The sequence below is a fragment of the Pelodiscus sinensis genome, chromosome 2 (genome assembly GCF_049634645.1).
Source record: "Pelodiscus sinensis isolate JC-2024 chromosome 2, ASM4963464v1, whole genome shotgun sequence".
NCBI lineage: Eukaryota > Metazoa > Chordata > Testudines > Trionychidae > Pelodiscus > Pelodiscus sinensis.
The window spans coordinates 52,314,734-52,339,265 of record NC_134712.1 but is presented as its reverse complement, the minus strand read 5'-3'; positions in this window follow the sequence as shown (position 1 = coordinate 52,339,265).

The following is a 24,532-nucleotide window of genomic DNA, read 5'->3' as shown; positions in this document are numbered from 1 at the left end:
ATGTGAATAGTTGCACAATAATTTCAAAATCTATAATGATATAAAAAGAGAATTTATCTGAATTATATTTTTTTCTTGTATTTTTCACTGGAAATTACTAATTAAATGTCACTTATGCTTAGAATAATTTTAATACGTATATGTTACCACTTAAAAAGTTGCCACCTCAAAGACTAGGAAGAGTCATCATTTCAGTTTTGAAATGACAATCTGCAACCATGTTATTTATAATATTCTTGATCTTTTAACAAATATTGCTAATAATTATTAGATTGAAGAAACCTGTGATACAGTTCTGTAGGGTTAGAATTTAGTAAAAAGTAGTAAATCATACATTTAAAAGTCATAGTATTCCTCCTTTTAGAGTTTTTTTGAAGCAATCACATAGGATTAAACTGTTACTCTGGAAGTTAATGGGAAAACTTACAATTCTGAGAACTTCTAGAAGTCCCATCCTGAACCACTACCTTTCCTTCAGACCTTAAATGGAGTTTCTCCTGACATGAGGTTTCTCTTCTCCAGATTTGACTTTTGACAGTCCGCATCAACAGCATTCCCTCAAATTATTAATGTACATCGACATTCCAAGACATCTATGCATTTTTTCTATTGCAGGGGCAGGGAACCTAAGGCTGGATGCAGCCCCTGGCTTGCCTTGTTCCGGCCCTCAGGGCTCCTCTCCCCCCAGCATTAGGGAGCCTGCCCTGGCACTCCAGTCCCCACCACCCTCCTGTGGAGCACACAAAAACTGCTAGCCTGGGTCCCCTTAGGCTCTGGTGTGCATGCAGAATGTGTGGGTGTCCTTCTTTTCAGTCGGAAGCCATGTCTGTGAGGGTTTGTTTTTGGTTTTGCTTCTCACTTGTGTGCGGCCCCCAACTGATTTTTTCTGTGAGTCAGTGGCCCCTAACCCAAAAAAGGTTGCCCCTCCCCCCTGTCTCTGGCTTCACTGTAGGCAGGATTTCACTTTCTTTCATGCTCCCGAAGTCTGGATGTGACTTCTTTGCTGAAACTACTGTAGTCAAGGACCAGCCTGGTTTGCCTCTTTCTTTTCTTCCATTTACTCAATTGAACATGTAAAATCATGTATTGACCTCTTCCATTCTGTATAGTAGTAATAGGCTCAGACTAGCACCCAAGTTCTGAATACCTGAGAACTTTATAAGGCTTATGTTGAGTCTCCATTTCTAGTTGTTTTAATGAATATGCCATGAACTTCATGGAAATTGAGCAAGTCCTCGAATTAAAGGAAAATTCTTCCAAGGAGAAAATTAGTGGCTGGTGAATGGCAGAACTAATACTATGTGTTCCTACATGTTGAAGATCTTCCTCAGCGGCTGGTCCCCAAGAACCAGGTCTGCCATGTCTAGCATCTTTGGAATGTTTTGGAATAGCAGGCTTCATAGAAGGATTTAAAGTTTGTGCTTTCCTGATTGATACCTCTGGTTCTGCATTGTCTCTGGTTCCTATGTTAGAAGACTGTATTGTAGAGACTATTGCAGTAAATCTTATCTCCTGTCTTGAAGGTGCCTTCTATAGCTGTCGTTTGAGCCGTTGGAAGCTGTTATCCTTCAAAAAGAGCTGCAAAGTTTGTTGTTGTCTTTTTTTGTTCTCTACCTTGTACTCTGCTGTCTCGATTCCCTCTTTCCTGATCATTCTTGAAAGTCTCTTAGTGAAGGTGAGGGTTCATGTTTAGGATCTGTACAGTATATAAAGGTTGGAGTCCACAATTCTTTTTAAGGATGTTAAGAGGCGGGTAGTTCACTAATCGTGTCAATAAATTTTATTGACTACACGATTAGTCAATAAGGGATAGTTTGCTCAGTCCCGGCTTGCACTGGCACCTACTACACTTAAACTGCAGAAGTGCAACGAGGGTAGGTCCCAGACCTGACATGAGCTTTGACTGAACCGAGATTGCTCAGTCCTGGCTCATGCTAGGTCCAGCAGGCCCTGTCTGTGGGGGTTTGCTACGGGCAAAGACTGCTTCACAGCAGCCTTCCCCGCCCCTTCCCCCCCCCCCCCCACCATGCTGCTGCCTCTGATAGAGACAGTGGCAGCATGGGGGGGGTGGTGGCAACTCCCCTGCAACACCAGCTCCTGCTCCCCCCCTTGCTGCCTCGGTATCAGAGGCAGCATGGGGGAGGGGGAAAACAAGTAGTCAAATAGTCAACTTGACTACCTGATAAGCCTAGGCTTATCAGGTAGTCGACTATTCCCTTACATCCCTAATTCTTTTATCTCCTTGCTGCTCAAAAGGTGGTACCATTGTACTGATTCAATTCCTTTTTTGTGTCCCTGTTAGGGTGGAGAAACAAAAGACTCGAATAAACAGAGTACTGGTGAGTTGTATTCCCTTTTCACTCAAGAATTAACATGACTCTGTCACTCATCCATAATCAGCTAAATTACTTTTAGTATTGATGTATATATCAACTTCAGTACTTCCTTTGGGTATTTGAAGTTGACTTTCTCTGTGAAACAAAGAAGGGTTAGTCTTTTCTTCAGTTTTTCTCTCACCTTCAGTATTATTTGACTGAATGTTTTCTGTGCTGTCACATTTTTGCATGATCTGAAACATTCAGGGGAAGAGCATTAATGTCTTAATTTGTGCTAATTTCTTTTTCTTTCTTTTTTTTCCCTCTTTCTCTTTTAGGCCATTTCTACAGATGTTTTCACATAGCCTGTTATACACAGAGTTTTAGTTTGTATGGGTATATTGTTCAGACGAGGTGTATTTAGTTTTTACACATATACATGCTGCTATTCTTTCTGCACACGTGCTATTGCCACTGTTTTTCTCTGTCACTGTTACATCAAAGGGTTCTATTTCTTCATTTACTAGGCCTTGACCCTATGAACAAACATATGCTTAACTTTAGTGTTGTGAATTGCCCCATGTATTTCTATTGAACTATTCACAATAAGTTAAGCACATGGTTATGTGTTTGCAGGATTGGGATCTTAGTATTCATGATTTGAAGAAAACTTAGAATGCTTTGGATTGAATAGTTTCAGGTATGCATCCAAACTCTTCAGGTTTTGTGTGAACTCAAGTAAACATTATAATCCACCACCAAAGTCTCCCTCTTACAGGAGACTCCCAGCACTCTCAGGCCCATTAACTATCAAAAAAGGTGCTAATACTATAGATAGGAGACCTATAAATTCTCATATTTTGAAAAGTGACATGTCACAAGGCAGTCTCACTTGCAAGAAGAAATCTTATATCCTCTGCTATACAATAATAGCAGAGCAGCTCTCCTATGATATTATATATGATTGTTGAAAAATAATCTTGGCAGGAGGTATTAAGATTGATTCATAAATCTTACACAATCCTTGGCGGCACTTTTAAGGGAATTAAAATACACGTTTAATTTAATTCAACTACAATATGTAAAAACAGGTAGATTATGGTAGGAGTTTAAAAGTCCAGAAAAAAGTAATGTAAATCTATGTAAAACATTGATGCTTAATCCAGGATGTGGTATTGGAATTCAGACATCATCTACTTTGAATAAATGTGATGCTCTTGTTGTACTAAGCTGAAAGCACGGGAATTTTAATTTAAACCTAAATGAAACCAATTGGATGAGACTGATGGCAAAGACACAAAGTCTTAGCTATCAAAAAATGAAATTGCAAAGGTTACTAGTGAATGTGCAGCAAACTCTTCAAGTTTGTATTAGGAGGTCAGAATTTTTCTGGACAGTCTGGTATGAGAGTTGTGTGCTTACAATAATTAGTATCCTGGACAACTCAGAGATGATTGTAGACACAGCTGTTGTTGTTTAAGGTAGCAGACACATCAATGGCAAGGCAGTAGGTATTGATTTGTGCAGTGACATCCTTCTAGCTATGTCATCTGAGTGAAAGAAGCCCCCAAATTAACCAATAATAAAGTGTTAGAAGTTGTAGTAGCTGCCTCTTGGGACTTGTTCCAGATGAGGATAGATACCCCTCCCCTTCCCACAGCCATCAATCTTCCTTGGAGGACTGTACGTGGTTAATAAATTGGCCAAAAACACAATGTAAAGTCCAAAAGGAAGTAGCAGACTATCACATTTTATTATACATAGAATCCTCCTAAAAATGTTGAATAATGTTTTAATTATAAATCAATAATTTAGCTGAACGCTATAATTATTAAAATACAAGCTCTAAAAGGTGAAATAATTTCTGTCTTTTTTTAAAACAGAATTTTTAAGAATATAGTCACCTCTCCATCAAAATCAGATGTCAGAAATTGTTAGCTGTATCCACCTGATTTTTTTTTACTGTTCTGATTGCATAGTCCATTTTTGTCATGGACCACTGGCTATATAGTGCATAAGTTGACTGTAGGTAATAAAGAGTAACGGGCTTGGATGATGATGATGTTACAACACTAAAAAACAGTGACCATAAATACTTAAACCAAAATAAACATCAATAAGAATGTCTGCATGTATTTTAAGTAATAATCATATAACACGGAAAAGGTTAATCAAAGGACTTTATCCTTAATTTAGACTAAAGCTTCAAGCACTGAGGTAGGATTTTTTGTTTTGTTTGTTTGGCAATATAAAGCCTGTTTGCAATCAAATGTTTTACAATTCTAAGATTACCTTTTTATGTTGGTTGTATATTTACAAAACTGAACGTGACTGAATTTGTTCCTTCATTCTGCATTCAAGCAGATGCTCTGAAAATATGTTATTGATACATAAACTACATTTTACACAAGCAAGCAGTTGAATTAAATTTGAAAAGGCAGATTTATATTGCTGAAACATTTGAATTGCACATATTATGGAATGGTGGAGTGAACTTTAATTAAAAAAATTGAGGGTTCTTTTCATATTTCATTGCAGCATTTTTGGTTTGTAAGCAAATATGTTTCTGTATGATACATATTACCAACTTGTGTTTTCAAAAACATAACTTTACAAATATGGTTAATATAAAACAGGTGTCAAACAAATATCTTTCTTCTTGCTCGTACAATTCTGATGAGTTAATATTTGCATTTGCTTTTCTTTACAGTGCATGTAGATTGACACTACAAAAGAAACGGGTTTAATTTTTCCACTAATATTTTAAAGCGAAGGTATAAACAATAGAGACTATCATAATTTATTAACTAGATTTTTTTCAACTAATCTTTCAATGTTTACTGATACCTGATGGTGTTAAAGACTCTGAGAGCCAAATGAAGGTAAAATGTGGTCAAATATCGAGGGAGTGGAACTCTATTAAAATGGGGTTCTCTGTTCACCTGACATATAGCCCAAGAAGCCTTCAGCAAGTGTGGTCTTGCTTCACAATTGGTTCATCTATTTTCTGCATCCAGTAAAGTTCCTTGTTTGACCAGGCAATAGCATGACCATTGCGAACACAGGGAGCAAAGCTATTACAAATCAAGTATCCTTGAATTTCTCTGAGTGGATGAAAGAGCAGAGATCACCACCTGGGACAAGTTTGTAGTAGGTTGCTTCTCTCTTGAACTAGAGAAGATTTAGCAGCCATTCCATCCCATCAATTCCAGAAAATCCAGATGAGGAGAGAAATGGAGTTAGAAAATAGTATTTTATATTTACAACTCCCCTCCTCTGGGCTTTACTAGATGTATTGAGGTGGAGATGTGCAGTTTTAGATGTTTTTGCTGTAATCAAGATATCCTCAATAAATATTTTCATATCAATTCAGTGCTCATTTTTAGATTGAATGAAACTGCTGAGAGAGGCTTTGCTTGGTCTCATTTTGCATGCATATTTGGGTAAATGGTTACTTTTTAGTAGGGTTGTCTGTGTAAAACTGCAAAGCAGTCATGAAGACATATAGGGTATGTCTAAACTTACGAGAAGATTGACGCATCAGGGTTTGCTCTTCTAGCATTTAATTTAGCGGGTCTAGTATAGATCGATAAATCAAATACTGAGGGTAACCCCTGCCAGTACCCAGTACTTCTCCTTCTGCAAGGAGCAAGGGAATCTGACAGGAGTGTTAGCTGTGTGGACACAGCCATGGCTCAGCTTAAGGTAAGTCCACTCCTGCTACACATTTTAAATTCTACATTTTGTGTAGCTGGAGTTGCATACCTTAAGTCAACCTGCCTGTTCTGCTATAGACCAGGGCGTAGGGATTTCAGATCTAAGACACAGAAGTAACTCCTTTTGGTTTTGGAGATTCTGAATGTAGAGTTTTTTTTTAAATCTCCTTTGAATATGTCCATTGATTTTTTTTTCTTCTAGAGCTAGGGTTCCCAGTTACTCTGTAACTATGAAACTCCTTTTATTGGGTAAGACGTTAAATACATTTTTAGCTGTTTTGAGACCCATTTTAGAAAAGGCAGCTAAGATTTTAGTCTATCCAAGATCTTCACCTTTTTGGAAATTATTATGGACTGTCACCGATCATTATAATTTTTGTCTAGGGTTTTTAGACAATCTTATACTATTTAATAGGAAATTATGTCTCTGTTACAGAATTCTATTGGATGGCTGAAACCACTTACAGAAAAGTTTAACATTCTTAAATTGAGTTCTGTAGGTTTTGCAGTCATATTTTTAGAATCTTGTTAATTTTTTTTATAAAAGTTTAACTCTTTTAATAGTGCATGGCCTTTCTAAGAGGGAACATAGAAAAGTAGCCAGCTTGTAGTTGCTATAGCTTTCTTTGGTAGGTGAAGATTCACTACCATTGATTGTGAGTACATGATAAATGAGTTGTTTTGAGAGTCATAGCACCCTATATTGAACTTTAATATTAAAGGTTCATCGTGCAAATTGTGGATGTCGGAAATAAAGTGATAAAGTTGCCTCCAAACTAATAAAAAAACAAAAGAGAGTACAAGTTACATGAGCAAAAGCTATGTCCTTTATAAAGCACATACCAGTCTATCCATTTGTAAATCTTAATAAGCATGTTTGCCTAGAAAAGATTCTTGTGACAAAGAGGTGCACATATTGGCTTTTATGGTGCATAAAAATATCCTCTTTATCTGTTTAAAATTTGCTCTTATTTCTTTGTGTGCCCTGTTGCATGCAGAAGTGAAACCCACATGCCTACAGAGGTAGCAGCTAATATTGGATGTGTCTTTTCACTGCTAGCTGTTACAAAAATCAATACGAAAAACTTATGAGCATTTTCAGTACCCAATTCAATAGAAAATATGTCCCATTTCTACAGCTTTTGCAACATTGTTTGAGCTTCCAGGGCATGGAAGTCTGGACATACTTTTTATTGAATCAGGTCTGCAGTAATGTCTTCATATATTTTTAAAAGAAAACTTAGAAGCTACACATTGAGATAAACAGTGAAACACGCTGTGTCAGTGGCTGGGCAAGCTAGAAAGCTTGCATCAGGCTGTGAGGACTGAAATCCGTTTGGCTAGAAGTGGGCTTCTGCAAAATATCTTTATTTCTAATCTGAGGCCTGCTATATTGTGTCGCTGCATCTGCTTCAAAGAATTTGTACACAATGCACTTGGCCCCACATAAAATCACAACAGAATTAAACAAAAACAATCCTCTGTTAAATCATCAAGCATTAAGACTTCTTTCTAAAAGGATATGTATTTTATTGATGTAACACTTAATAGAAATCAGCAGCGTATTGTCCAAATTTGTATACTGCTAATGTGCTTTCCTTGAATATTTTCTTTTGCTACATTTTTAAATCTTAAAAATATGGCTTTACATGTATGATGAATTGGGAATTCTATCTGTACCACTTCCAAATTGCAAATGACTTTATGAAATAATATCATGAAATTGTGTCCTGGAAAGCCTATATGTACCTAGATCATCCTTGAGTTACAAGGATTGTGTCATGTCTCTCAAAAGATAATGGGGAGTGATCAGCACCAAGGATTGTTTATTCAGAGTAAAACAAATGGGGTGTTGGGTATTCTGTACTGACAAGACAAGAAGACATACTTCCTCCTCTTGTCTGAAAGGATGGGTGCATAATAAAAGAATCTGGTAACCCCAACAGGAATCTATAAAGGGATTCACAGATACGAGTTGGGGGGAAAAATCATTTTGCACCTGACTGAGATGAGGGAGGCTGTTTCAAAGGCAGGGTAGGCAAGAGGGGCTTGCCTTCCTGATGTAACATACATGATCTCCCCAAGGATTCCGAAATCTGAAATGCCTTGAGAATTCAGGAGCAGGAGAATTCAGGAGGCTTGGACCCTCACAGTGGTCCTAGTGTGTAGCTAGGAAGGAATGCTCTGTAGGATCTGACACAACATATGCTTTTTTTAAAAAAATTAATCTGTCTCGCCTCTAAACATGGGTACCAAGTTGTGCTGGTGCTTGGAATATATAACCAGCTAACTCTCACTGAAAGTAAGAAGGGTAGAAGTTGTGCTCCTGTGTAGAGAGAATGCTCTGAAATGACCTCTGCATTGATTGGAGACACCAAACTAATGTACTATGAAACCTATGGTCTGCTTGGTATCCTTGCTGTGCCTGGACACACAATTCATAAACTGGGTGAGTAGAGCATTGTGGGAAATTATCTTCTCCTGTGTCCTTAACGGCAGGGATGAAGTGGAGAAATGCAACATCCCCAGTAGAAGGGCCAGCAGAGCATAGGATTTAAAATGCCTCAATCAGATAAAATAGGTTATGGAGCCAATTGAAGTTATGTGTGTGACGAGTCAATTTCCTTACTGGTACTAGAGGCCTATAACATTAGTTGGCTGTACAGATTTGGTAGGTTCTCTAAAAAAAATTGTGTTTGACCTTGATAGTAGTGGCTGACAAGCAGAAGAAGCCTTAACTTCTGCTTGCCTCTTATGTGCATACTTCAGTCAATGCCTCTGCTGCTTGGGACCAGTTTTGTTAATCTTGGCCTGTAGCTGTCCAGAATTTATCTCGGATCCCCATTTTCTGGTTCCCAGGAACAGCAAGTAGTTCATTATGGGGACTCTTACCAAACTCACTCCAACTGTAATAGCTAGAATGAATTTTTAGCCGAGCTGTGGAGCACTTAGTAAGTGTTACTTCATTTGTTGGCATCTCTGGGCTTGATTGTAATTGTATTAACAATAATGTCAATAATAATGTGTATTGAAGGCATCTTTTAAATTGGTTGTTAACTTCTCAGGGAAGATCTAATTGACTGCTCTTGAAAATTTTCCATAAAATTAACACATTGTAGACTTAAAGGGACTTCTTTAACAAAGCATGCTTTATAGTGAAATATCAAGAACTTCAATGACATACTAAATAAGATACCTCTCCATGCTCTGGCATTTCAGTATACGTAGTAAATCTCAGAACCTGATGGTTGTCTGTTCATAAATAATTTTTGGTTATGCCATTTCTGCCTTCTCTCCTGTCTTGTTGAGATACTGAATCACTTATGCAAGGAAGACATTTTAATCCACAGTCTGAAAATAAATATCAATATAAAACAAACAGCATATGTTCCAATATACTGCAGTCAGAATACATCTTGAATAATTCCATGGTTTTATAGCACTTTGCTCTCCACAGTACATATTGCTGAATGAAATAATGATTCAAACATACGATAATGTAACTTAAAATTACTGAAGTAGTAACTTAGTTTGTCTAAAATACATGTAACAATTTTGTTAAAAAGCTATGATTTAAAGATTATGTGTGAAAGGATGTTTCCTCTGCAGTATATTTTCTGCAAGTGATTTTTTTATTAATTGTGAACACAAATTAGCTGTATTTTTTAAAAACAATGAGCAGTCCTGTGGCACCTTTGAGTCTAACACAAATATATGGAGAGAATCATGAGCTTTCGTGTGTAAAAATCCACTTCATCAGATGCACTGGAGTCCACAAAACCTTGGAGTTCAATTCATCTGATGAAGTAAGTTCTACCCAGGAAAGTTTATGATTCTATATATTTATCTGTTAGTCTCCAAGGTGCCGCAGGACTACTCATTTTTAAAGTTACAAACTCCCAGGCTATCCCTCTGAGATGCTATAACTTTTATTACCAATGGCCAAGAATTTCTTTTAAAGTCCAACTTTAAGAACCTCTTTTTAGAATCCGAGCCTACATCATTGATGATTTAAAGACTTAAATATTAATGTATGTGTTTGTGTAAGTCCCACTGATTTAGGGTTTTGTGAAATCAAGCCTTTTTTTCATCGCTCAATGATTTTTTTATATCTGTGTACATGTATGCCTATGTATACATCATAAAAGCTGTGTTCATGCACAGAATTGGTAATATTTAGTTTTGCACCAGTATCAAATTTTAGATCCGATATACTAAGTGTAGAAATATGTGAGCTAGTCTCAGCAAAGTGTGTGCAGGTTTTTTTAGCTCTTCTTTTTCTGTTACTCATTTGTCAGTGGTATTTGTTTGAAATTATTCATCTAATGTTTTCTAAGAGTATATTCCAGCCTCTGGATTGTTTGTGGACTGATTGCTACAATTATCATATGAAATGTGAGAAATTTGAGCTGTTTTGCTTGAATACATAGGTCGTATTATGTCTCTGCACTGACTGGATAACTAAAACTTTTAGAAAACAACAAATGGTCTGGTAGCACATTATAGTCTAACAAAATATGTAGATGATTGTTGTTCCTGTTCAAAATATTTATGGTAATGAATTTGAAAGTGCTTAGCATGTAGCAGGTGCTCAGCTCCACTGCAACTCAGGCCACTTATTTAGGTGGCTAAATTTGGATTAGGAGCCTACCTTCAGGCATTGTTTTTTTTTTATTAAATCTTATCCTTTATTTTTAATCACAAGCATGCTGTAAAATATAACACAGTTGCAGGCCTAATTATACATCGAAGTAAACCTATTAGATTTGACATAGAAAATCCACTGTGTGTGTCAATGAATTATATTAAATCTCTGCAGTTTTCAAAAACAAGGAAGACCACTACATAACCATATTCTCTGCATTTCACATGCCCATCTTACAAAATCAGTTAGGAGTACCTGCCTCTCTTTTGCAGTGCAGAATCCTACTAAGCATGTTTGGTATGTATCTGGGAGCAGAAAACGTTTCCTCCAACATGCTGAGAATTAAAAAATAAACCATATTTAGCTTGGCAAATCAAACGTCTAGCTGGAAGATATCACTTCCTCCACAATGGGCTGTGTGTGAATGTCGTTCCAACGGCAGTAACTTGTAGGGTCCACACAACAGCACTAGGGACAGAGACTTGAGAAATCAGTAGAGTCCAAAAGAAAAACTGCATGACCTTTCTTTCATCCTAGTCATTTTAGCAACTTATTCCTGAGAGTTGATTTTGTTTGGGGGGTGGAGAGAAACTTGTACTTTGCTTTTGTGCAAGCTACCCTTTCTGTTTAACAGGCTGGTCTGCCACATTACTGTGGATGACAGCCCTTCAGTTTTTTGCATCTTGGAAGACTGAAGATACCATTGGATAGAGCACCTACTTTTGTTTAGGTCCCACAGTGTCAGCTCACTGATATAACTGCATTACTAAGAATAGCATTTACTACACAAATCTCTAACTCATTAAAGCTAAATACCAAAAAGGAAAGAAAACGGTGATGTGATCTATTGTATTTGAACATCAGAAAGCATATTGTTTTTGTTTGGATTAGCTGAAAGAACCATCTTCAAGAACAGACTGTGCAGTCAAGTTGCCTAACTGATTTGAGAATTTTTCATTTCAATAATGACCTTGAAGTCAGCGATGCCTGGAATGCCCCCTAGACCATGTCATAGGTGCTCTAGTAAAGATCTATCGTCAGATCAATTACCAAAAGCAATGGAACATCTGATCCTACCCTTGAAATTAACCAGGAAAAGTAGGTCAACACACCTTCAGCTGCCACAATGAAGTATTATGCTCTCAATGACCCAGGAAGGAAAGCACTAATGATTGATGGGAAGAGATATTTAAATGAGAAAGTTGGAGCCCAGTAAAATTAAGCATGTAGGAATGATGAAGCAACCCTAGACAGCCAAGTGACTTTAAAGAACAGTGATTTCAGCCAAAGCTTATGTGAATTTATACCCCAAACAGGGTTATATTTATCACCAACTGAAAAAGAATTCGGGATTCAACGATCCAACAGTTGTTGGAATGGAAGCCATCTCTTCCATCGTTGTTGTTTGTTTTTTATTTATGCTGTTTCACTTCCATTCACTATCATAGTCTTGCACTATGTTGAACAAAGGGACTGGGCATCTCTTCTGAGCAGTTAAAACTGTTAAAAAAAAAAAAAGCTGCAAGAGTAAATTCTAAAGGTCATCAATGTCACAAGGTTGAAGAAAACTGCCTCTTAAGTATGCTGGCAGAAACATTACTCTTTCTGAATAAAAAAACAGAGGCAGAAAATTAGCATAAATGTTTGTGGTAAAACAGGAATATCAGAACAATATGCAAGTATTTTTAAATTGTATGGACAAGAGCTCAGCTATATTTCGAAAGGCACTTAGAATGGCTGGTTTGTTTATACAGCAGCAGCAGCAAGATCTTTTTTAAAGATTAAAACACAGAAAGTTTGCACATGGTTGTTTTCTTTCACTTCAATAAATTGTAAATTAAAATGGACCAGAAAATAGAAATTCTAGGAAAATCCTACAGTTGTTCAAATTATTGGCTAAAGATTGTAAAAATGGCTTGTTTGCGATAGTAGGAAGATTTCATGGACACTTTTTTGATTGCTAGTCAGATAAAAGGAATGTTTTTTTCTGAAGTGTGTGATAGGCATTACATAATCTATCTTGATCTTTGTAGAAGAGCAACTCAGTGAAAGAAAGGGTGAAAGATCTTGGCAGACTCTGACCATGTTGATGACAGTGCTCTGTTTGCCAGATCTGAAAATAAGATTAAATTTGTACTTGCCTCCTCTACAGCAATTGTCAAAAGTCATTCAAAGACTCAGTTGTCAAAGCTCCAAGAAATACTACTTTGAATCTGAATGGCAAAGGTTTTTAGTAGTTAATGTGTTTACAAATTTGGGCTCAATTGTTTTCAACTCCAGTGACCTAGATTCTGAACTCAGCAATTAAAGACACATCTGCCGTGGGACATATATAATTTACAGCATGAAGTTCACTACATCAACTGTTTCTTGGTCTACTAGAAAGAGAATTTACAATGTGCTGTTTTTCTAAATAATTCTGTAATGAGGAAAACATAGCCTACTTCAGTGAACATTTAAAAGGTGTATATGTAGGAAATATGAAGCACTTGCACAAGATAACACACACTCACTTACACACACATTCAACTGATTGTTGTAAGAACTGAGTGTCCAATTTCCCTTAACACACATAAAGTTTATGGTAATCCTTTTGAGCAGGTTGTGAAGTTACACCTAGTCACAATTTGTTTTAATTGCAACAAGAGTAGCCTCCTCAAAGTGACACTGAGTGTGGTTAACTAAACCAGTTTTTATTTTGTTGAAAGACAACAAATTTGGTTAAGAATGCAGTTCATTGGCCTTTAGTGTCTTAGTACTGGTTGTGTCTGTGCCTTGAGTAGCATCCAAGGGCAAATCTCTAGTATAGGAAGTGGCTGCAGCAGCTTATTAACTAGACTCTGTCAAATCCTATAAACTGCAAGATCAAGAATAAATTGCTTTTATAGGCTAAGATCAGGCTCTGCCAGGTAAACTTCCTAAGATTCTCTACCACTTTGGTCCCATTAAATTTGGCACTGATGCCCAGCTCTCCGACCTTTACACTTCCAAAGAATCTCAGAATGTTATTTTTGTATACAGGACTGTGGACAACACATTGCATTTAGGACTGCAGGGCAACTCAGAAGCCAGTTGTGACAATTCCATATGACAATAAACATTCATATCTTAATTATTATGATTTTGTATCCTGCACATGCTTTTCCCCCCTTTTCCCTCCTTTCCTGATCAAAACATGCAAAGCTCTTACTATCTGAATCCAACCTCCCTGTTCACAGAGGATATGAGGGTAAGAATATTTTTTTCAGAGTTGGTCAACTACCTCTTATTTTTGTGTCACTAGTCTTAACTAAGAATGAGGAGGTGTGCTGCACAGGGTTGTTCTAAACTGTCACTTTTAGAGAAATGTATTTAATGAGCTGGCATACATAATCCAAAGCAATATAAGATGCTGTGCATGAACAGCTCCATATAAATCAGTTATATTATACTGCATACTTGAATTGTTTGGTCTCAACCAGTGTTCCCTGTAAGCTGTGTGCTTGTGTGGCCACTGAGGAGAGATTCAAATGCCACCTACCTGGTTAGTAGAGCCCCCACAGCTAGATTTTATTTCTACTGGTGGTGCACATTCACATATGCCTTGGTGAGCGTAGAAAAATTGCTCTACACATGTATGAAAAAAATTACAAGGAACATTGGTCACAACCTTTTTCCTAGTCCTGGGGTTCTTAACCTTCTTCTTTCTGACATCCCTGCAATGTGCTAAAAAAGTCCCAGTCCACTTTTGCCACAACTACTGTTTCTCTGCATGGCCAGTAAATTAAAGTCAGAGCTTTAAGGGGTAGCAAACAGAACCATTATCCAGGATCCCAGGACACAAGGGACCCTGTAAAGTTAAGTTGCTTGGCCTTAGCCTTTGGCCACTTGTGGTGACCTACCTCTCTGGTTTAATTTGGCAAATTGCTTATGGCCCCCTTAAGAGGCAGTGGACTCTGGGTTGAGAAGTGCTGCCCTAGTCAACACTGGTTTAAATGAATATCAAACTCTTAATTTTGTACAAATGAGTTCCTGCTCAGAGGAGATCTAGGACTGGAACACCTGGAGCTCTGTAGGTCAGAACTGAAAAGCCTTGGTAAAACATTTTAAGTAAAGTGGCATTACTCTATCTAGTGCTGTGAATCCCTTGCTTTTGCGTTAGCTAAATAAATCCCAAAATATCCATAAGTAATACAGGAAGTAATATTCTATTCAATTTTTATTTTTAAGACACCCATACTCAAGAGATTTTTACCATCTAACTAAAACATAACAAACATGAATGTCAAAAAGGGTGATGTATTCCATTAGTAAACACATGCTCTGGCATGAGAAATTGTGTTAAATTAAATGCAATATATAATATTTTTGAGAGAGAGGCAGAAATGTAGCTCAAAAATGTCTAGGGGTAGGGACTTTGGGACTGATTCCTAATTAACATGATGCTTGAATGCAACTCAAGAAATGTGCTGCAGAAATCTACAATTTTCTACCTGAAAAAGTTGTGTTAGGATGAAGGAGAAAAATGCTCAGTGAACTGTCATTTTAAAAAAGAGTACAAGAAATGCACTTGTGCTGGTATAACCCACACACCTAGTGGATGTGGTTCACTGTCCCATGTAGTGGCACTTGTTCTTAACTCTTGCTGTAAGTAGTCTAAGAGAGCTTAACAGCCTAAGCTGAAAGCCAGCTGGCTTTATAACTCAAGCTATAGATGCTCCTATGCCAGGGCTGGCTTTACCATTAGGTGAACTGAGGCGGCCACCTCAGGTGCCAGACTGTGGGGGAGGCACCACCAGGACCCAGAATATAGAAAATTGTGTCTGCTGCTGGTGCAGACAGGGGACATGGTGGCATCATTTGAGCTTCCCACTTCAGGGGCCAAAATGTTGTGGGCCATCCCTATCCTATGCTAAGCTCCAGAGGTCCCAGGTTCAAATTTACCTGGTGGTGGTTACACTGGGATATGTGCATTCCAGTTATTGATGTGATGGGGTGGGTTCAGAGAAGACCCCTTGGGATTGTTCTCGAGTGTGCTTATCATGCCACTGACACCCATCTACTTGCTTTCTCGGACTCCCCACCATCCTGTTCCTACTAGGCCAGATCCTTTGGTCTCCCTCAGACAAGGCCCAGAGTTAGGATTACTGCCCACTGAAGAGCAACGCAGACACTGAACCACTTCAGCTTTGGGGAGAATATAATTCTAAGGCACAGAACTCAGGAAACCAATCAAAACCCCAAATAAATCTGTGTCTCAGTGTAAAAGTTTTACACAAGGAAAGATTATGAGAATCCGTAGCCTGATCTAAGATTGTTTAAATACTAATTACCCACCTTTAGGGTTAACAGGTTCTCTGTCCCAGGATCAGGCCCAATATTTAATTATACTATGGGAACCATGATGTGTAACACTCACAATATAGAAACTCTTGTATATTTACAATATTTACAGTTTAATAATAAGTTTGGCACAGTCACAAACACCTCAATTTCATAAGATAGGGAATGTACATACATGTTTCCTTACCATATACTTACATCATTCCTTATAGAACAATCTTAGATATTAGCCCATCACCTTCCCCATCATCACCAGGGGCCATCATTTTGGCTCTTCCAAGGACTACATCTTCTCCTCCCTATCGTCCCTGGGTTGGGATCCCACTTTTATACCAAGTGATGCTGATGATAACATGTTTGATGCATATTCAATAGGGGGTGTTTCTAATGCTGAAGTGTTCTTTTCCTATTGGTCAATATATATATATATATTGGGATGAGGCATACCTGGGTGGTCGACAAATACCTTTGATGTCGACACCGGCGTGTCCAGACTATCGCGCTGAGCCGACAAACAGCTGATCAGCTGTTTGTCGGCTCAGCGCGGCAGCCATGTAAATTTAAATGAAGCGGCGATTATTTAAATCGCCGCTTCATTTTACTGTGTCGGGTAGCCTAATCTACATGCCTCTGGCGACAGAGGCATGTAGTCTAGACGTACCCTAAGTTACTAAGTTAAAATGAAAAGAAAACTCTTAGTTAATTCTAATTCACTAAAAAATGTACTGCAAGCAGATTCTTACCCTAATAAGCTGCTCTTTTTCTAGGCATAATCTTCAGGTCAGAGCCTCTTTTACCCTGATCTGGGTCCCCAGTCCTTTTTTGGAGTATGTTAGGCCAGCCAAAGACAAAGGGCTGATAGCTTTCCATTGCTTAAATAGTCTTTCCCCCAGTGAGGGAACCTTTTATTCTACATCCCCATTTCCATGGAAAACTACCAGTTGGAATCCCAGTACCTGGTGTTATGGTCACCTGTTTTACTAGTCCAATTACATTTAGACTTACAGGACAAACAAGGCTGTTTGCAAGTCGTTAAGTTGATCATCAAGCTGTTGAGGCACTGGTAATGACTTTAATTAGCACATTTATAACTATAAACAGTCTCATACTTCATATTCTAACTTTACATACAAGAATGATCATGCACCAAAGTAGGTTATACAGATCTAGTAGATTGTAACATTAAAATTGATCGGTTACAAGAGGTATTTTGTCCAAAGCATCTCTGAGTTATGCCTATTTATATTCATAAGCCAATTCTCATAAAGAATGGGGCATTGTCACAACTGGGATTTGGTGTTCTATATTATACTTTCACAATGTAAAATGGGTGGTAGAATTAGAAATTATCTCCGGGCTGTGTTTTTGATTATTGCAGCTTTATCATATCCATTTCTATGAAAAAAAGGGTAAACAAATATTGTAATGATCACATTGTAATTAGGAATTGTGTGTTTGGAGTACTGATTAATTTCAGGTAATGATTTTGCAGTGTGCTAGAGACATAACACAGTTTTTAATATAATTAGACTTTGAATGCCAAGGTCATGATCAATATCAGTAGAAATACCATTTGTAAAAGCTAGATTTTTTTTCTTTTTTTAAATATGTCAAAGCCTATTTTTTAAAAAAAAAAAATGTGTTGGTATTCTTTGCTAATACCACCATAAATTGTACTTTTGTTAATCATTTTACTGAACAAGGAAAACTTCATGTTCAATGTATAAAAAAGATAGTTTGAATTTAGTTTGTCAGGTGTCAATTTTATTAATAATCAACCAAATGACATTCTAGATTTGCTTCAGATGGCAGTTCGATGCCTGGCATTGATTTTGTATTATTGGACTAAATGTTGTCATCATTATTATTGTGTGGCATGCTTCAGGCAAATTTTGAATTAGCATGCAAGTGTGTGATTTTTTTTTTTTTTTTTTTTTTTTTTTTTTTTTGCATTTTAGCATGGAAATTGTTATGTTTCAACACTGAGCTAAAATATTGTTCATGCTTTGTAAAAATGTATGAAATACCAAACTCTGTTCAAACTAAAATGCCTCCAAATATTTTAGCTGGTATATGTACCACATTTATTTCTTAAAGTATGTAAGGGGTGAGCTTCTTGAGAGTCTGATATTAATGTACTTTAAACTAGTGTATTAACAATATGGTTGGATTAGATAGTTGTTTGACTTTATTAACCTTTTCTGTAAAGTATAAAAGATTACTGTTCCAGACTAGTACCAAACCTCTAGCGGCAAAACCTACCCCACTGAATTCCATGGCATAGTGTTGTCAGGAAATCAGTCTCAAAACAGCATGTGTGGAGCACTGAGGGGTTCTTTCCCCTCAGCAACTAGAGCTTCCATGTAGCTCAAGGGTGGGCAAAATATGGCCTGCAGGTCAGATCCAGGCTGCCAAATATTTCCCTCCTACCTGCCATGATTCTCTGGGCCACAATAGTCCTGAGGCATAGACCCTGGGTGCCTGTTGTGGCCTTGGTGATGCTGCTCCTGGAAAAGTGTCTGTGTGCACTCCTTAGTGGGAGAAAGGCAGCAGGTTCCTGTATGTCCCATTGCCTAGAAACAGGCCACTGGGAGCTCCAGTGGTGGTTATGGGTGCCAGCAGCCTGCCCCTGTCCCCCCAAGAAGTGTGCATGGAGCTACTACTGAGTGGCATGGGGCTACGATGGTATTCAGGCCAACTGCCAGGGAGTATCTAAAGTTATCTGAAGCTTCAGTTATCTCAATTCCTTTTTCATATACCTGCTAATGCAGAACAACCTTATATGCTCTCATTTGCATAAAAAGCAACCAACCAACCAACCAAGCATTTCTTCAAGTGGAAGGGGATCTCCAGCCATTTCAGGCACCCAATCTGGGAAAATTGCTTTGCTCCAAAAAACAAGCACAGCCATCACACTAGTAGCAACTGTAATGCCAGTATTAGTATTTCACTTAAAATTTGTAATACCATATCCTTAAATGGTTCTGTGTGAATCAATGACATGCCCTAGCCATTTTTACTAGACTTGCATGTTGATTTTTCTATTGGTACATGTGCTTGAGTGGCAGAGGGGTAAAGTACTACAGACACAAAGAAGGGGTGGCATAATCAAATATGTTTAAGAACAACTGCTCTAATAGTGCCCTGCTAAGGACTCATATTGAGACCTGCAGTGGGACCAGGATCTTGCATGACCAACTGCCATAATAGTGGGAGCAGGTGGGATTAGGATTAAAATCTATCCTATGAAGGGCTCTATTCTCTAATGCAATGGTGGCCAGAAAAATTTGCAACTCCTGACAGAACCGGGATGGAATCCGGAACCACTCAGGTCAGCCGCTCTCACAGCCAGGCTGCTATGAGCAGCATGAGTGCTCATGGCCCGCACTGTTCCGCTCATGTCCCCCAGTGCACTGCGTCGTATCCTGCATGTGCAGGCTGGGTCACACACAGCGTCCCAGCCTGCACGTGCTAGCAGCTGGCTGCTGAGCGCAGGCAGCGGCAGTGGCAAGGGCTCCAGGGGTGGTGGTGCCAGCAGCGGCTCCGGAACCTGGGCATAAAGTTAGTGGGAGAGGGGAATTGAGTTAGAACTGAGGGGAAGATTCCTGGCTCTGGAGAAGGGGAGGGGAGGAGATGGGGGGGGGATTGGGTGTGTGTGTGGGGGGGGGGGTGCGCATGGCATCCCGGATGCATGTGGTGGTAGCAGCATAAGGTTGGGGGAGAGGGGGATTGGGTTAGAGGAGAAAGCGGAGGTGTCTGGCTCTGGGGAAGGGGAGGAGAGGGGGATTGGGTTTGGGGGGATGCCTCAGCGCCTGGAGGGAGATACACGGCTGTAGTGGTGGCGGCTCTGGGACCCAAGAATTAGGTTAGAGAAGGAGGGAGGGGGATGCCTGGCTCTGGGGAAGGGGAGGAGGATTGGGTTGGGGGGGATGCCTGGCTCTGGGGAAGGGGAGAGGGATTGGGTTAGAGTAGGAGGGGTGCCTGGGGGGAGAGGGGAAGAGCAGCCAGTGCATTTCCTGAGACCTGGGATCCCTAGGTACTGGCCCCAGCTGTCTCTGTCCCCTCCCCCTGACCAGATTTCCCCCCCCATGAGTACCCTGCCCCCACCAGCACAGTTGGGGCTACATTAACGAGGCTTGGTGGTTTTGAAGCGGTTGGGTTTTTTTGCATCTCACTTGTATGGTCCCAACTGACTTTTCTGTGGGTCAGTGATCCCTGACTCAAAACAGGTTCCCTGCTCCTCTCATAAATAAAGACAACACTGAAACATTTTGTGTTTGACACAAATATTTTATTTTAAAATGAAGCCTGGCCAACAAGCACCCAATTGGGGCCAAGCCCCTATCTGACTACAGCATCATAACACTCCTACATGCCCCCCCAGTCGCCAAACCTGAGCCTATCATACACTGGAACCCCCTGTCCTGAGACACTCTCATCCCCAAACTCCTGCATCCCCAGATCCCTAGTCTTCTTGCACCATCCACACACTGCAAATCTGTGTCATGAGCCCATCATACTCCCAGTCTCCCTGCCCTGAGCTCCTCATGCATCCCAGCCTAGACTTCTGCTCCCTCACATCCACAAGCCTGCAACTTGCTCAGCACCCCAACCCTCCACCTGACCCCAACACTCTCCAGCCTAGAGCCTCCTCCCTGAGCCTGCATCCTCTTCTCTACTTCCAGTTCTTTCTGTGTGATGGTATGCCCTGGAACAGTGTACTGGCACCCATTTTCTCTGGCACGGGTTTTTGGGTTTGGGGGCTTTTTTGTTCAACAACTCTCCCTTCTCCTCCTCCTCCCCCCTCTCTGGTACGTGGCTCTTCACACTCTATCCACCTCTATTTTGTGTCTCTGTCTTTAACGGGTTGGCCACCCCTGCTCTAATGTCAAGGAGATAGACTCTATTTATTGTTCTTTATTTCTTTGGAGATTCTTAGAGAGGATGTTCAGTACCAAACAGGACTGGCGGAAGAACTCCTCCCATAAAAGTATCAGTTAATGCTGGTGAGGAATGGGAGGGCTGTGCCATTCTTCCCACCTCAGGAAAAGGTTTATTTCCTCCATTTTTGCTTATTCACATTGACAATTTTGCAAGGGGTCCTGCTACCTCAGAGCTGTAGTTGCTTCTCATTGCAAAGAGAGGAGGGCACAAATATCCAAAGACAATCCTCGGAAGGAGTTTCTTGGCTCCCATTTTATAACCTTGAAGCTAAAGCCATCACAGAGGTCCTGTAAGCCATAGTAAGGTACTTGGACACTCATACTCACACTACTCTCTGTCTCTCTCGGCAGGGTCTGAATAGTATTAGAGATGTAGCCATGTTAGTCTGGTCTTGCTGAAACAAAAGACAGGACTATGCAGCACTTTAGAGACTAACAAGATGGTTTATTAGATGATGAGCTTTCGTGGGCCAGACCCACTTCCTCAGATCAAATTGTGGAAGAAAATTGGCATGACCATATATACCAAAGGGATACAATCAAAAAAAAGTGAACACATATAAAGTTGACAAATCAGATTTTAGAACAAAGGGAGGTGTGTGTGTGTGTGGGGGGGGGAGTGTTAGTGTCTGTGAGATAATGATATTAGGGGTGATAATTGGGAAAGCTATCTTTGTAATGGGTAAGGTAGTTAGCATCTTTATTAAGGCTCATTTGTAAAGTGTCAGATTTAAGCATGAATGACAGTTCTGAGGCTTCCCTTTGCAGTCTGGTGTTAAAGTTTCTTTGAAGTAAGATACATGTAGTTAGATCCTTGAGACAGTGCCCAGTCTGGTTGAAATGACAAGTAACTGTTTTTTTCTTTGTGAAACTGTCTGATGTCTGATTTGTGGGCATTAATTCTTTGCGAAGTGTCTAAGAAGTTTGTTCAGTATACACAGCAGACGGACACTGTTGGCACATGATGGCATAAATTATGTGTCTGGATGAACAGGAATATGTGTTCTTGATCTTGTAACTGATGTGGTTAGGTCCAATGATAGTATCAGCAGAATAAATATGTGGACGAAGCTGACAACAGGGTTTGTTGCAAGGGAAAGTTCTAGGATTGGCATTACTGTGGTATGTCCTGTGGTTGTTGGTAAGAATCATCCTGAGGTTAGGTGGTTGTCCATAGGAGACTATGGGTCTGTCCCCCAGAGCCTCTCGGAGTGTAGTATCCTGTTCCAGTATAGATTGTAGGTTACTGATAATGCGTTGGACAGGTTTAAGTTGGGGGCTATAGGTGATGACAAGTGGTGTTCTATTGTTGGTTTTCTTGGGTCTGTCTTGAAGTAGATGGTTTCTGAGTATTCGTTTGGCTCTTTCAATTTTTTTTTATTTTCCCGTGTGGGTAATTGAGGTTTATAAAGGCTTGGTAGAGATCCTGAAGTTTCTGGTCTCTGTCAGTGGGATTAGAGCAGATGCAATTGTATCTAAGGGCTTGGCTATAGATGATGGATCGTATGGTATGTTTTGGATAAGAGCTGGAGGCATGTAGGTAACTGTGAGTCAATAGGTTTTCTGTAGAGTGGTATCTAATTTACCATTGGTGATTTGTACTGTGGTGTCCAGGAAATGGATCTTTCGTGTTGAATGGTCCAAGCTGAGACTGGTGGTGGGGTGTAGGTTGTTAAAGTCTCTGTGGAATGCATCCAGTGTTTCTTGGCCATGGGTCCAGATCATAAAGATGTTATCGATGTAGCATAAGTAGAGAAGGGGCAAAAGGGGACAGGATCTGAGGAAACATTTTTCTAACTCATCCATAAAGATGTTTGCATACTGTGGGGCCATGCGGGTACCCATGGCTGTGCCGCTGATCTGGCGGTATAAGTTGTCCCCAAATTGGAAATAATTATGGGTGAGAACAAAGTTACGTAGGTCTTCTGCCAGACTGGCAATGGTATCCTCTGGGATAGTGTTTCTAATTGCTTGTAATCTGTCTTCATGTGGGATGTTGGTATAGGGAGCTTCTACATCCATGGTAGCAAGGTTGGTGTTATCAGGGAGGTTATCGATATTTTGTAGTTTTCTCAGGAAGTCAGTAGTATCTCGGAGATAGCTGGGAGTGTTGGTTGCGTAGGGTTTGAGAAGAGAGTCTACATAGCTGGATAATCCAGTACTGAGCATGATGATACCTGAAATGATGGGACGTCTGGGGTGTCCAGGTTTATGGATTTTGGAAAGCAGATAGAACTATCCTGGTGGGGGTTCAGAAGGTGTTTCTGTGTGGATTTGGTCCTGAGTAGAGGTAGGGAGTTCTTTAAGGAGACAGTGTAGTTTCTTTTGGTATTCTGAAGTGGGATCAGAAGAGAGAGGTCTGTACAATGTGGTGTTGGAGAGTTGTCTAGTTGCTCCAACAGCACCTCTCTCCAAAACCACATTTTACAAACCTCTCTCCTCTGATCCCACTTTCTGATTCCAGTATCAGGAGTGAAGTAGGAGATGATAAGCAACTGCATAGTATGTACAGAAGGGAGGTCATTTGCATGAACTTTCCTTTCCAGCTCATCTGCTTGTTCAAGAGAATAAATTTGTAGTGATAGAGTGCTCTGTACCTTTTGGTCTGCCTACCATGCAGATTTCTTGGTTTGGAAGTGTGTGGATTATTTCAGCTCTGTAGGTTATCTTTCCTAAACACAAAATCTAGCCATTCTTTGCAGCTATATTGCAGAGTGAAAAATAACTAAACATAGCTGTATTTATTAAAAAATAAATGGAATACAATTATGATTTTAAAATGCATTATCTCTTAAAGGACTTTTTTGGTACAAACTTTTGTTTCTTTTGAATTTTCAAGATCTGACACCTCATTTTGATGATACTTCTGGTTATGTCAACATGTCACATTATGCAACATTAATGAAACATGATGTACTGATGTATCTGAGTAAGATGAGTCATCTTGACGGCATGTCAAATCTGCCATATTCCAATTCACCAGGTTCACTTAAATCTGTGATTGTTTAAGATGTTTTAAAGGGAGTTTTCCTCCACTTATTATTGTTTATCTGTGCATTTGCCTGAAATAGCACAGTTCTTTCCATTAGGCAAAATTGGGTGTTTCACTATCTGCATTTCTCTACTCACTCACTTAAAAGTCAACACACAAGAAAAATCAGGGAGGTACAAACCCATTGGAATAAAATAGGGGTGAGAAAGATCTTGTTTCACCTGATGTACCCATAACTGAAAATGAAATTATGTGGAGCTGTACAGTGAGTTTTTCTCTAGAGTTCATGCTTATGAGATCTGCACAGTGGTAGCTGCAGAAATTTCTCACGGGAAAATTTTGTAGTGAGACTCAGAGAATGATGTTGGGATAAGCACCCAGACTTTACTAAGGCAAAACTTCTATTATTATGCAGATATCACCACCATGTTGTCCCATCAGAAACACACCCTTTTATTAACAAGCTCCCTAAGGGTGCATCTACCCTGCCCCGTTATTTCAAGATAACTAGCGTTATTTCAAAATAACAATGTGAGCATCTACACAGTCATTCCGTTATTTCAAAATAATTTGGAAATAATATGGCTTATTCTGAAATC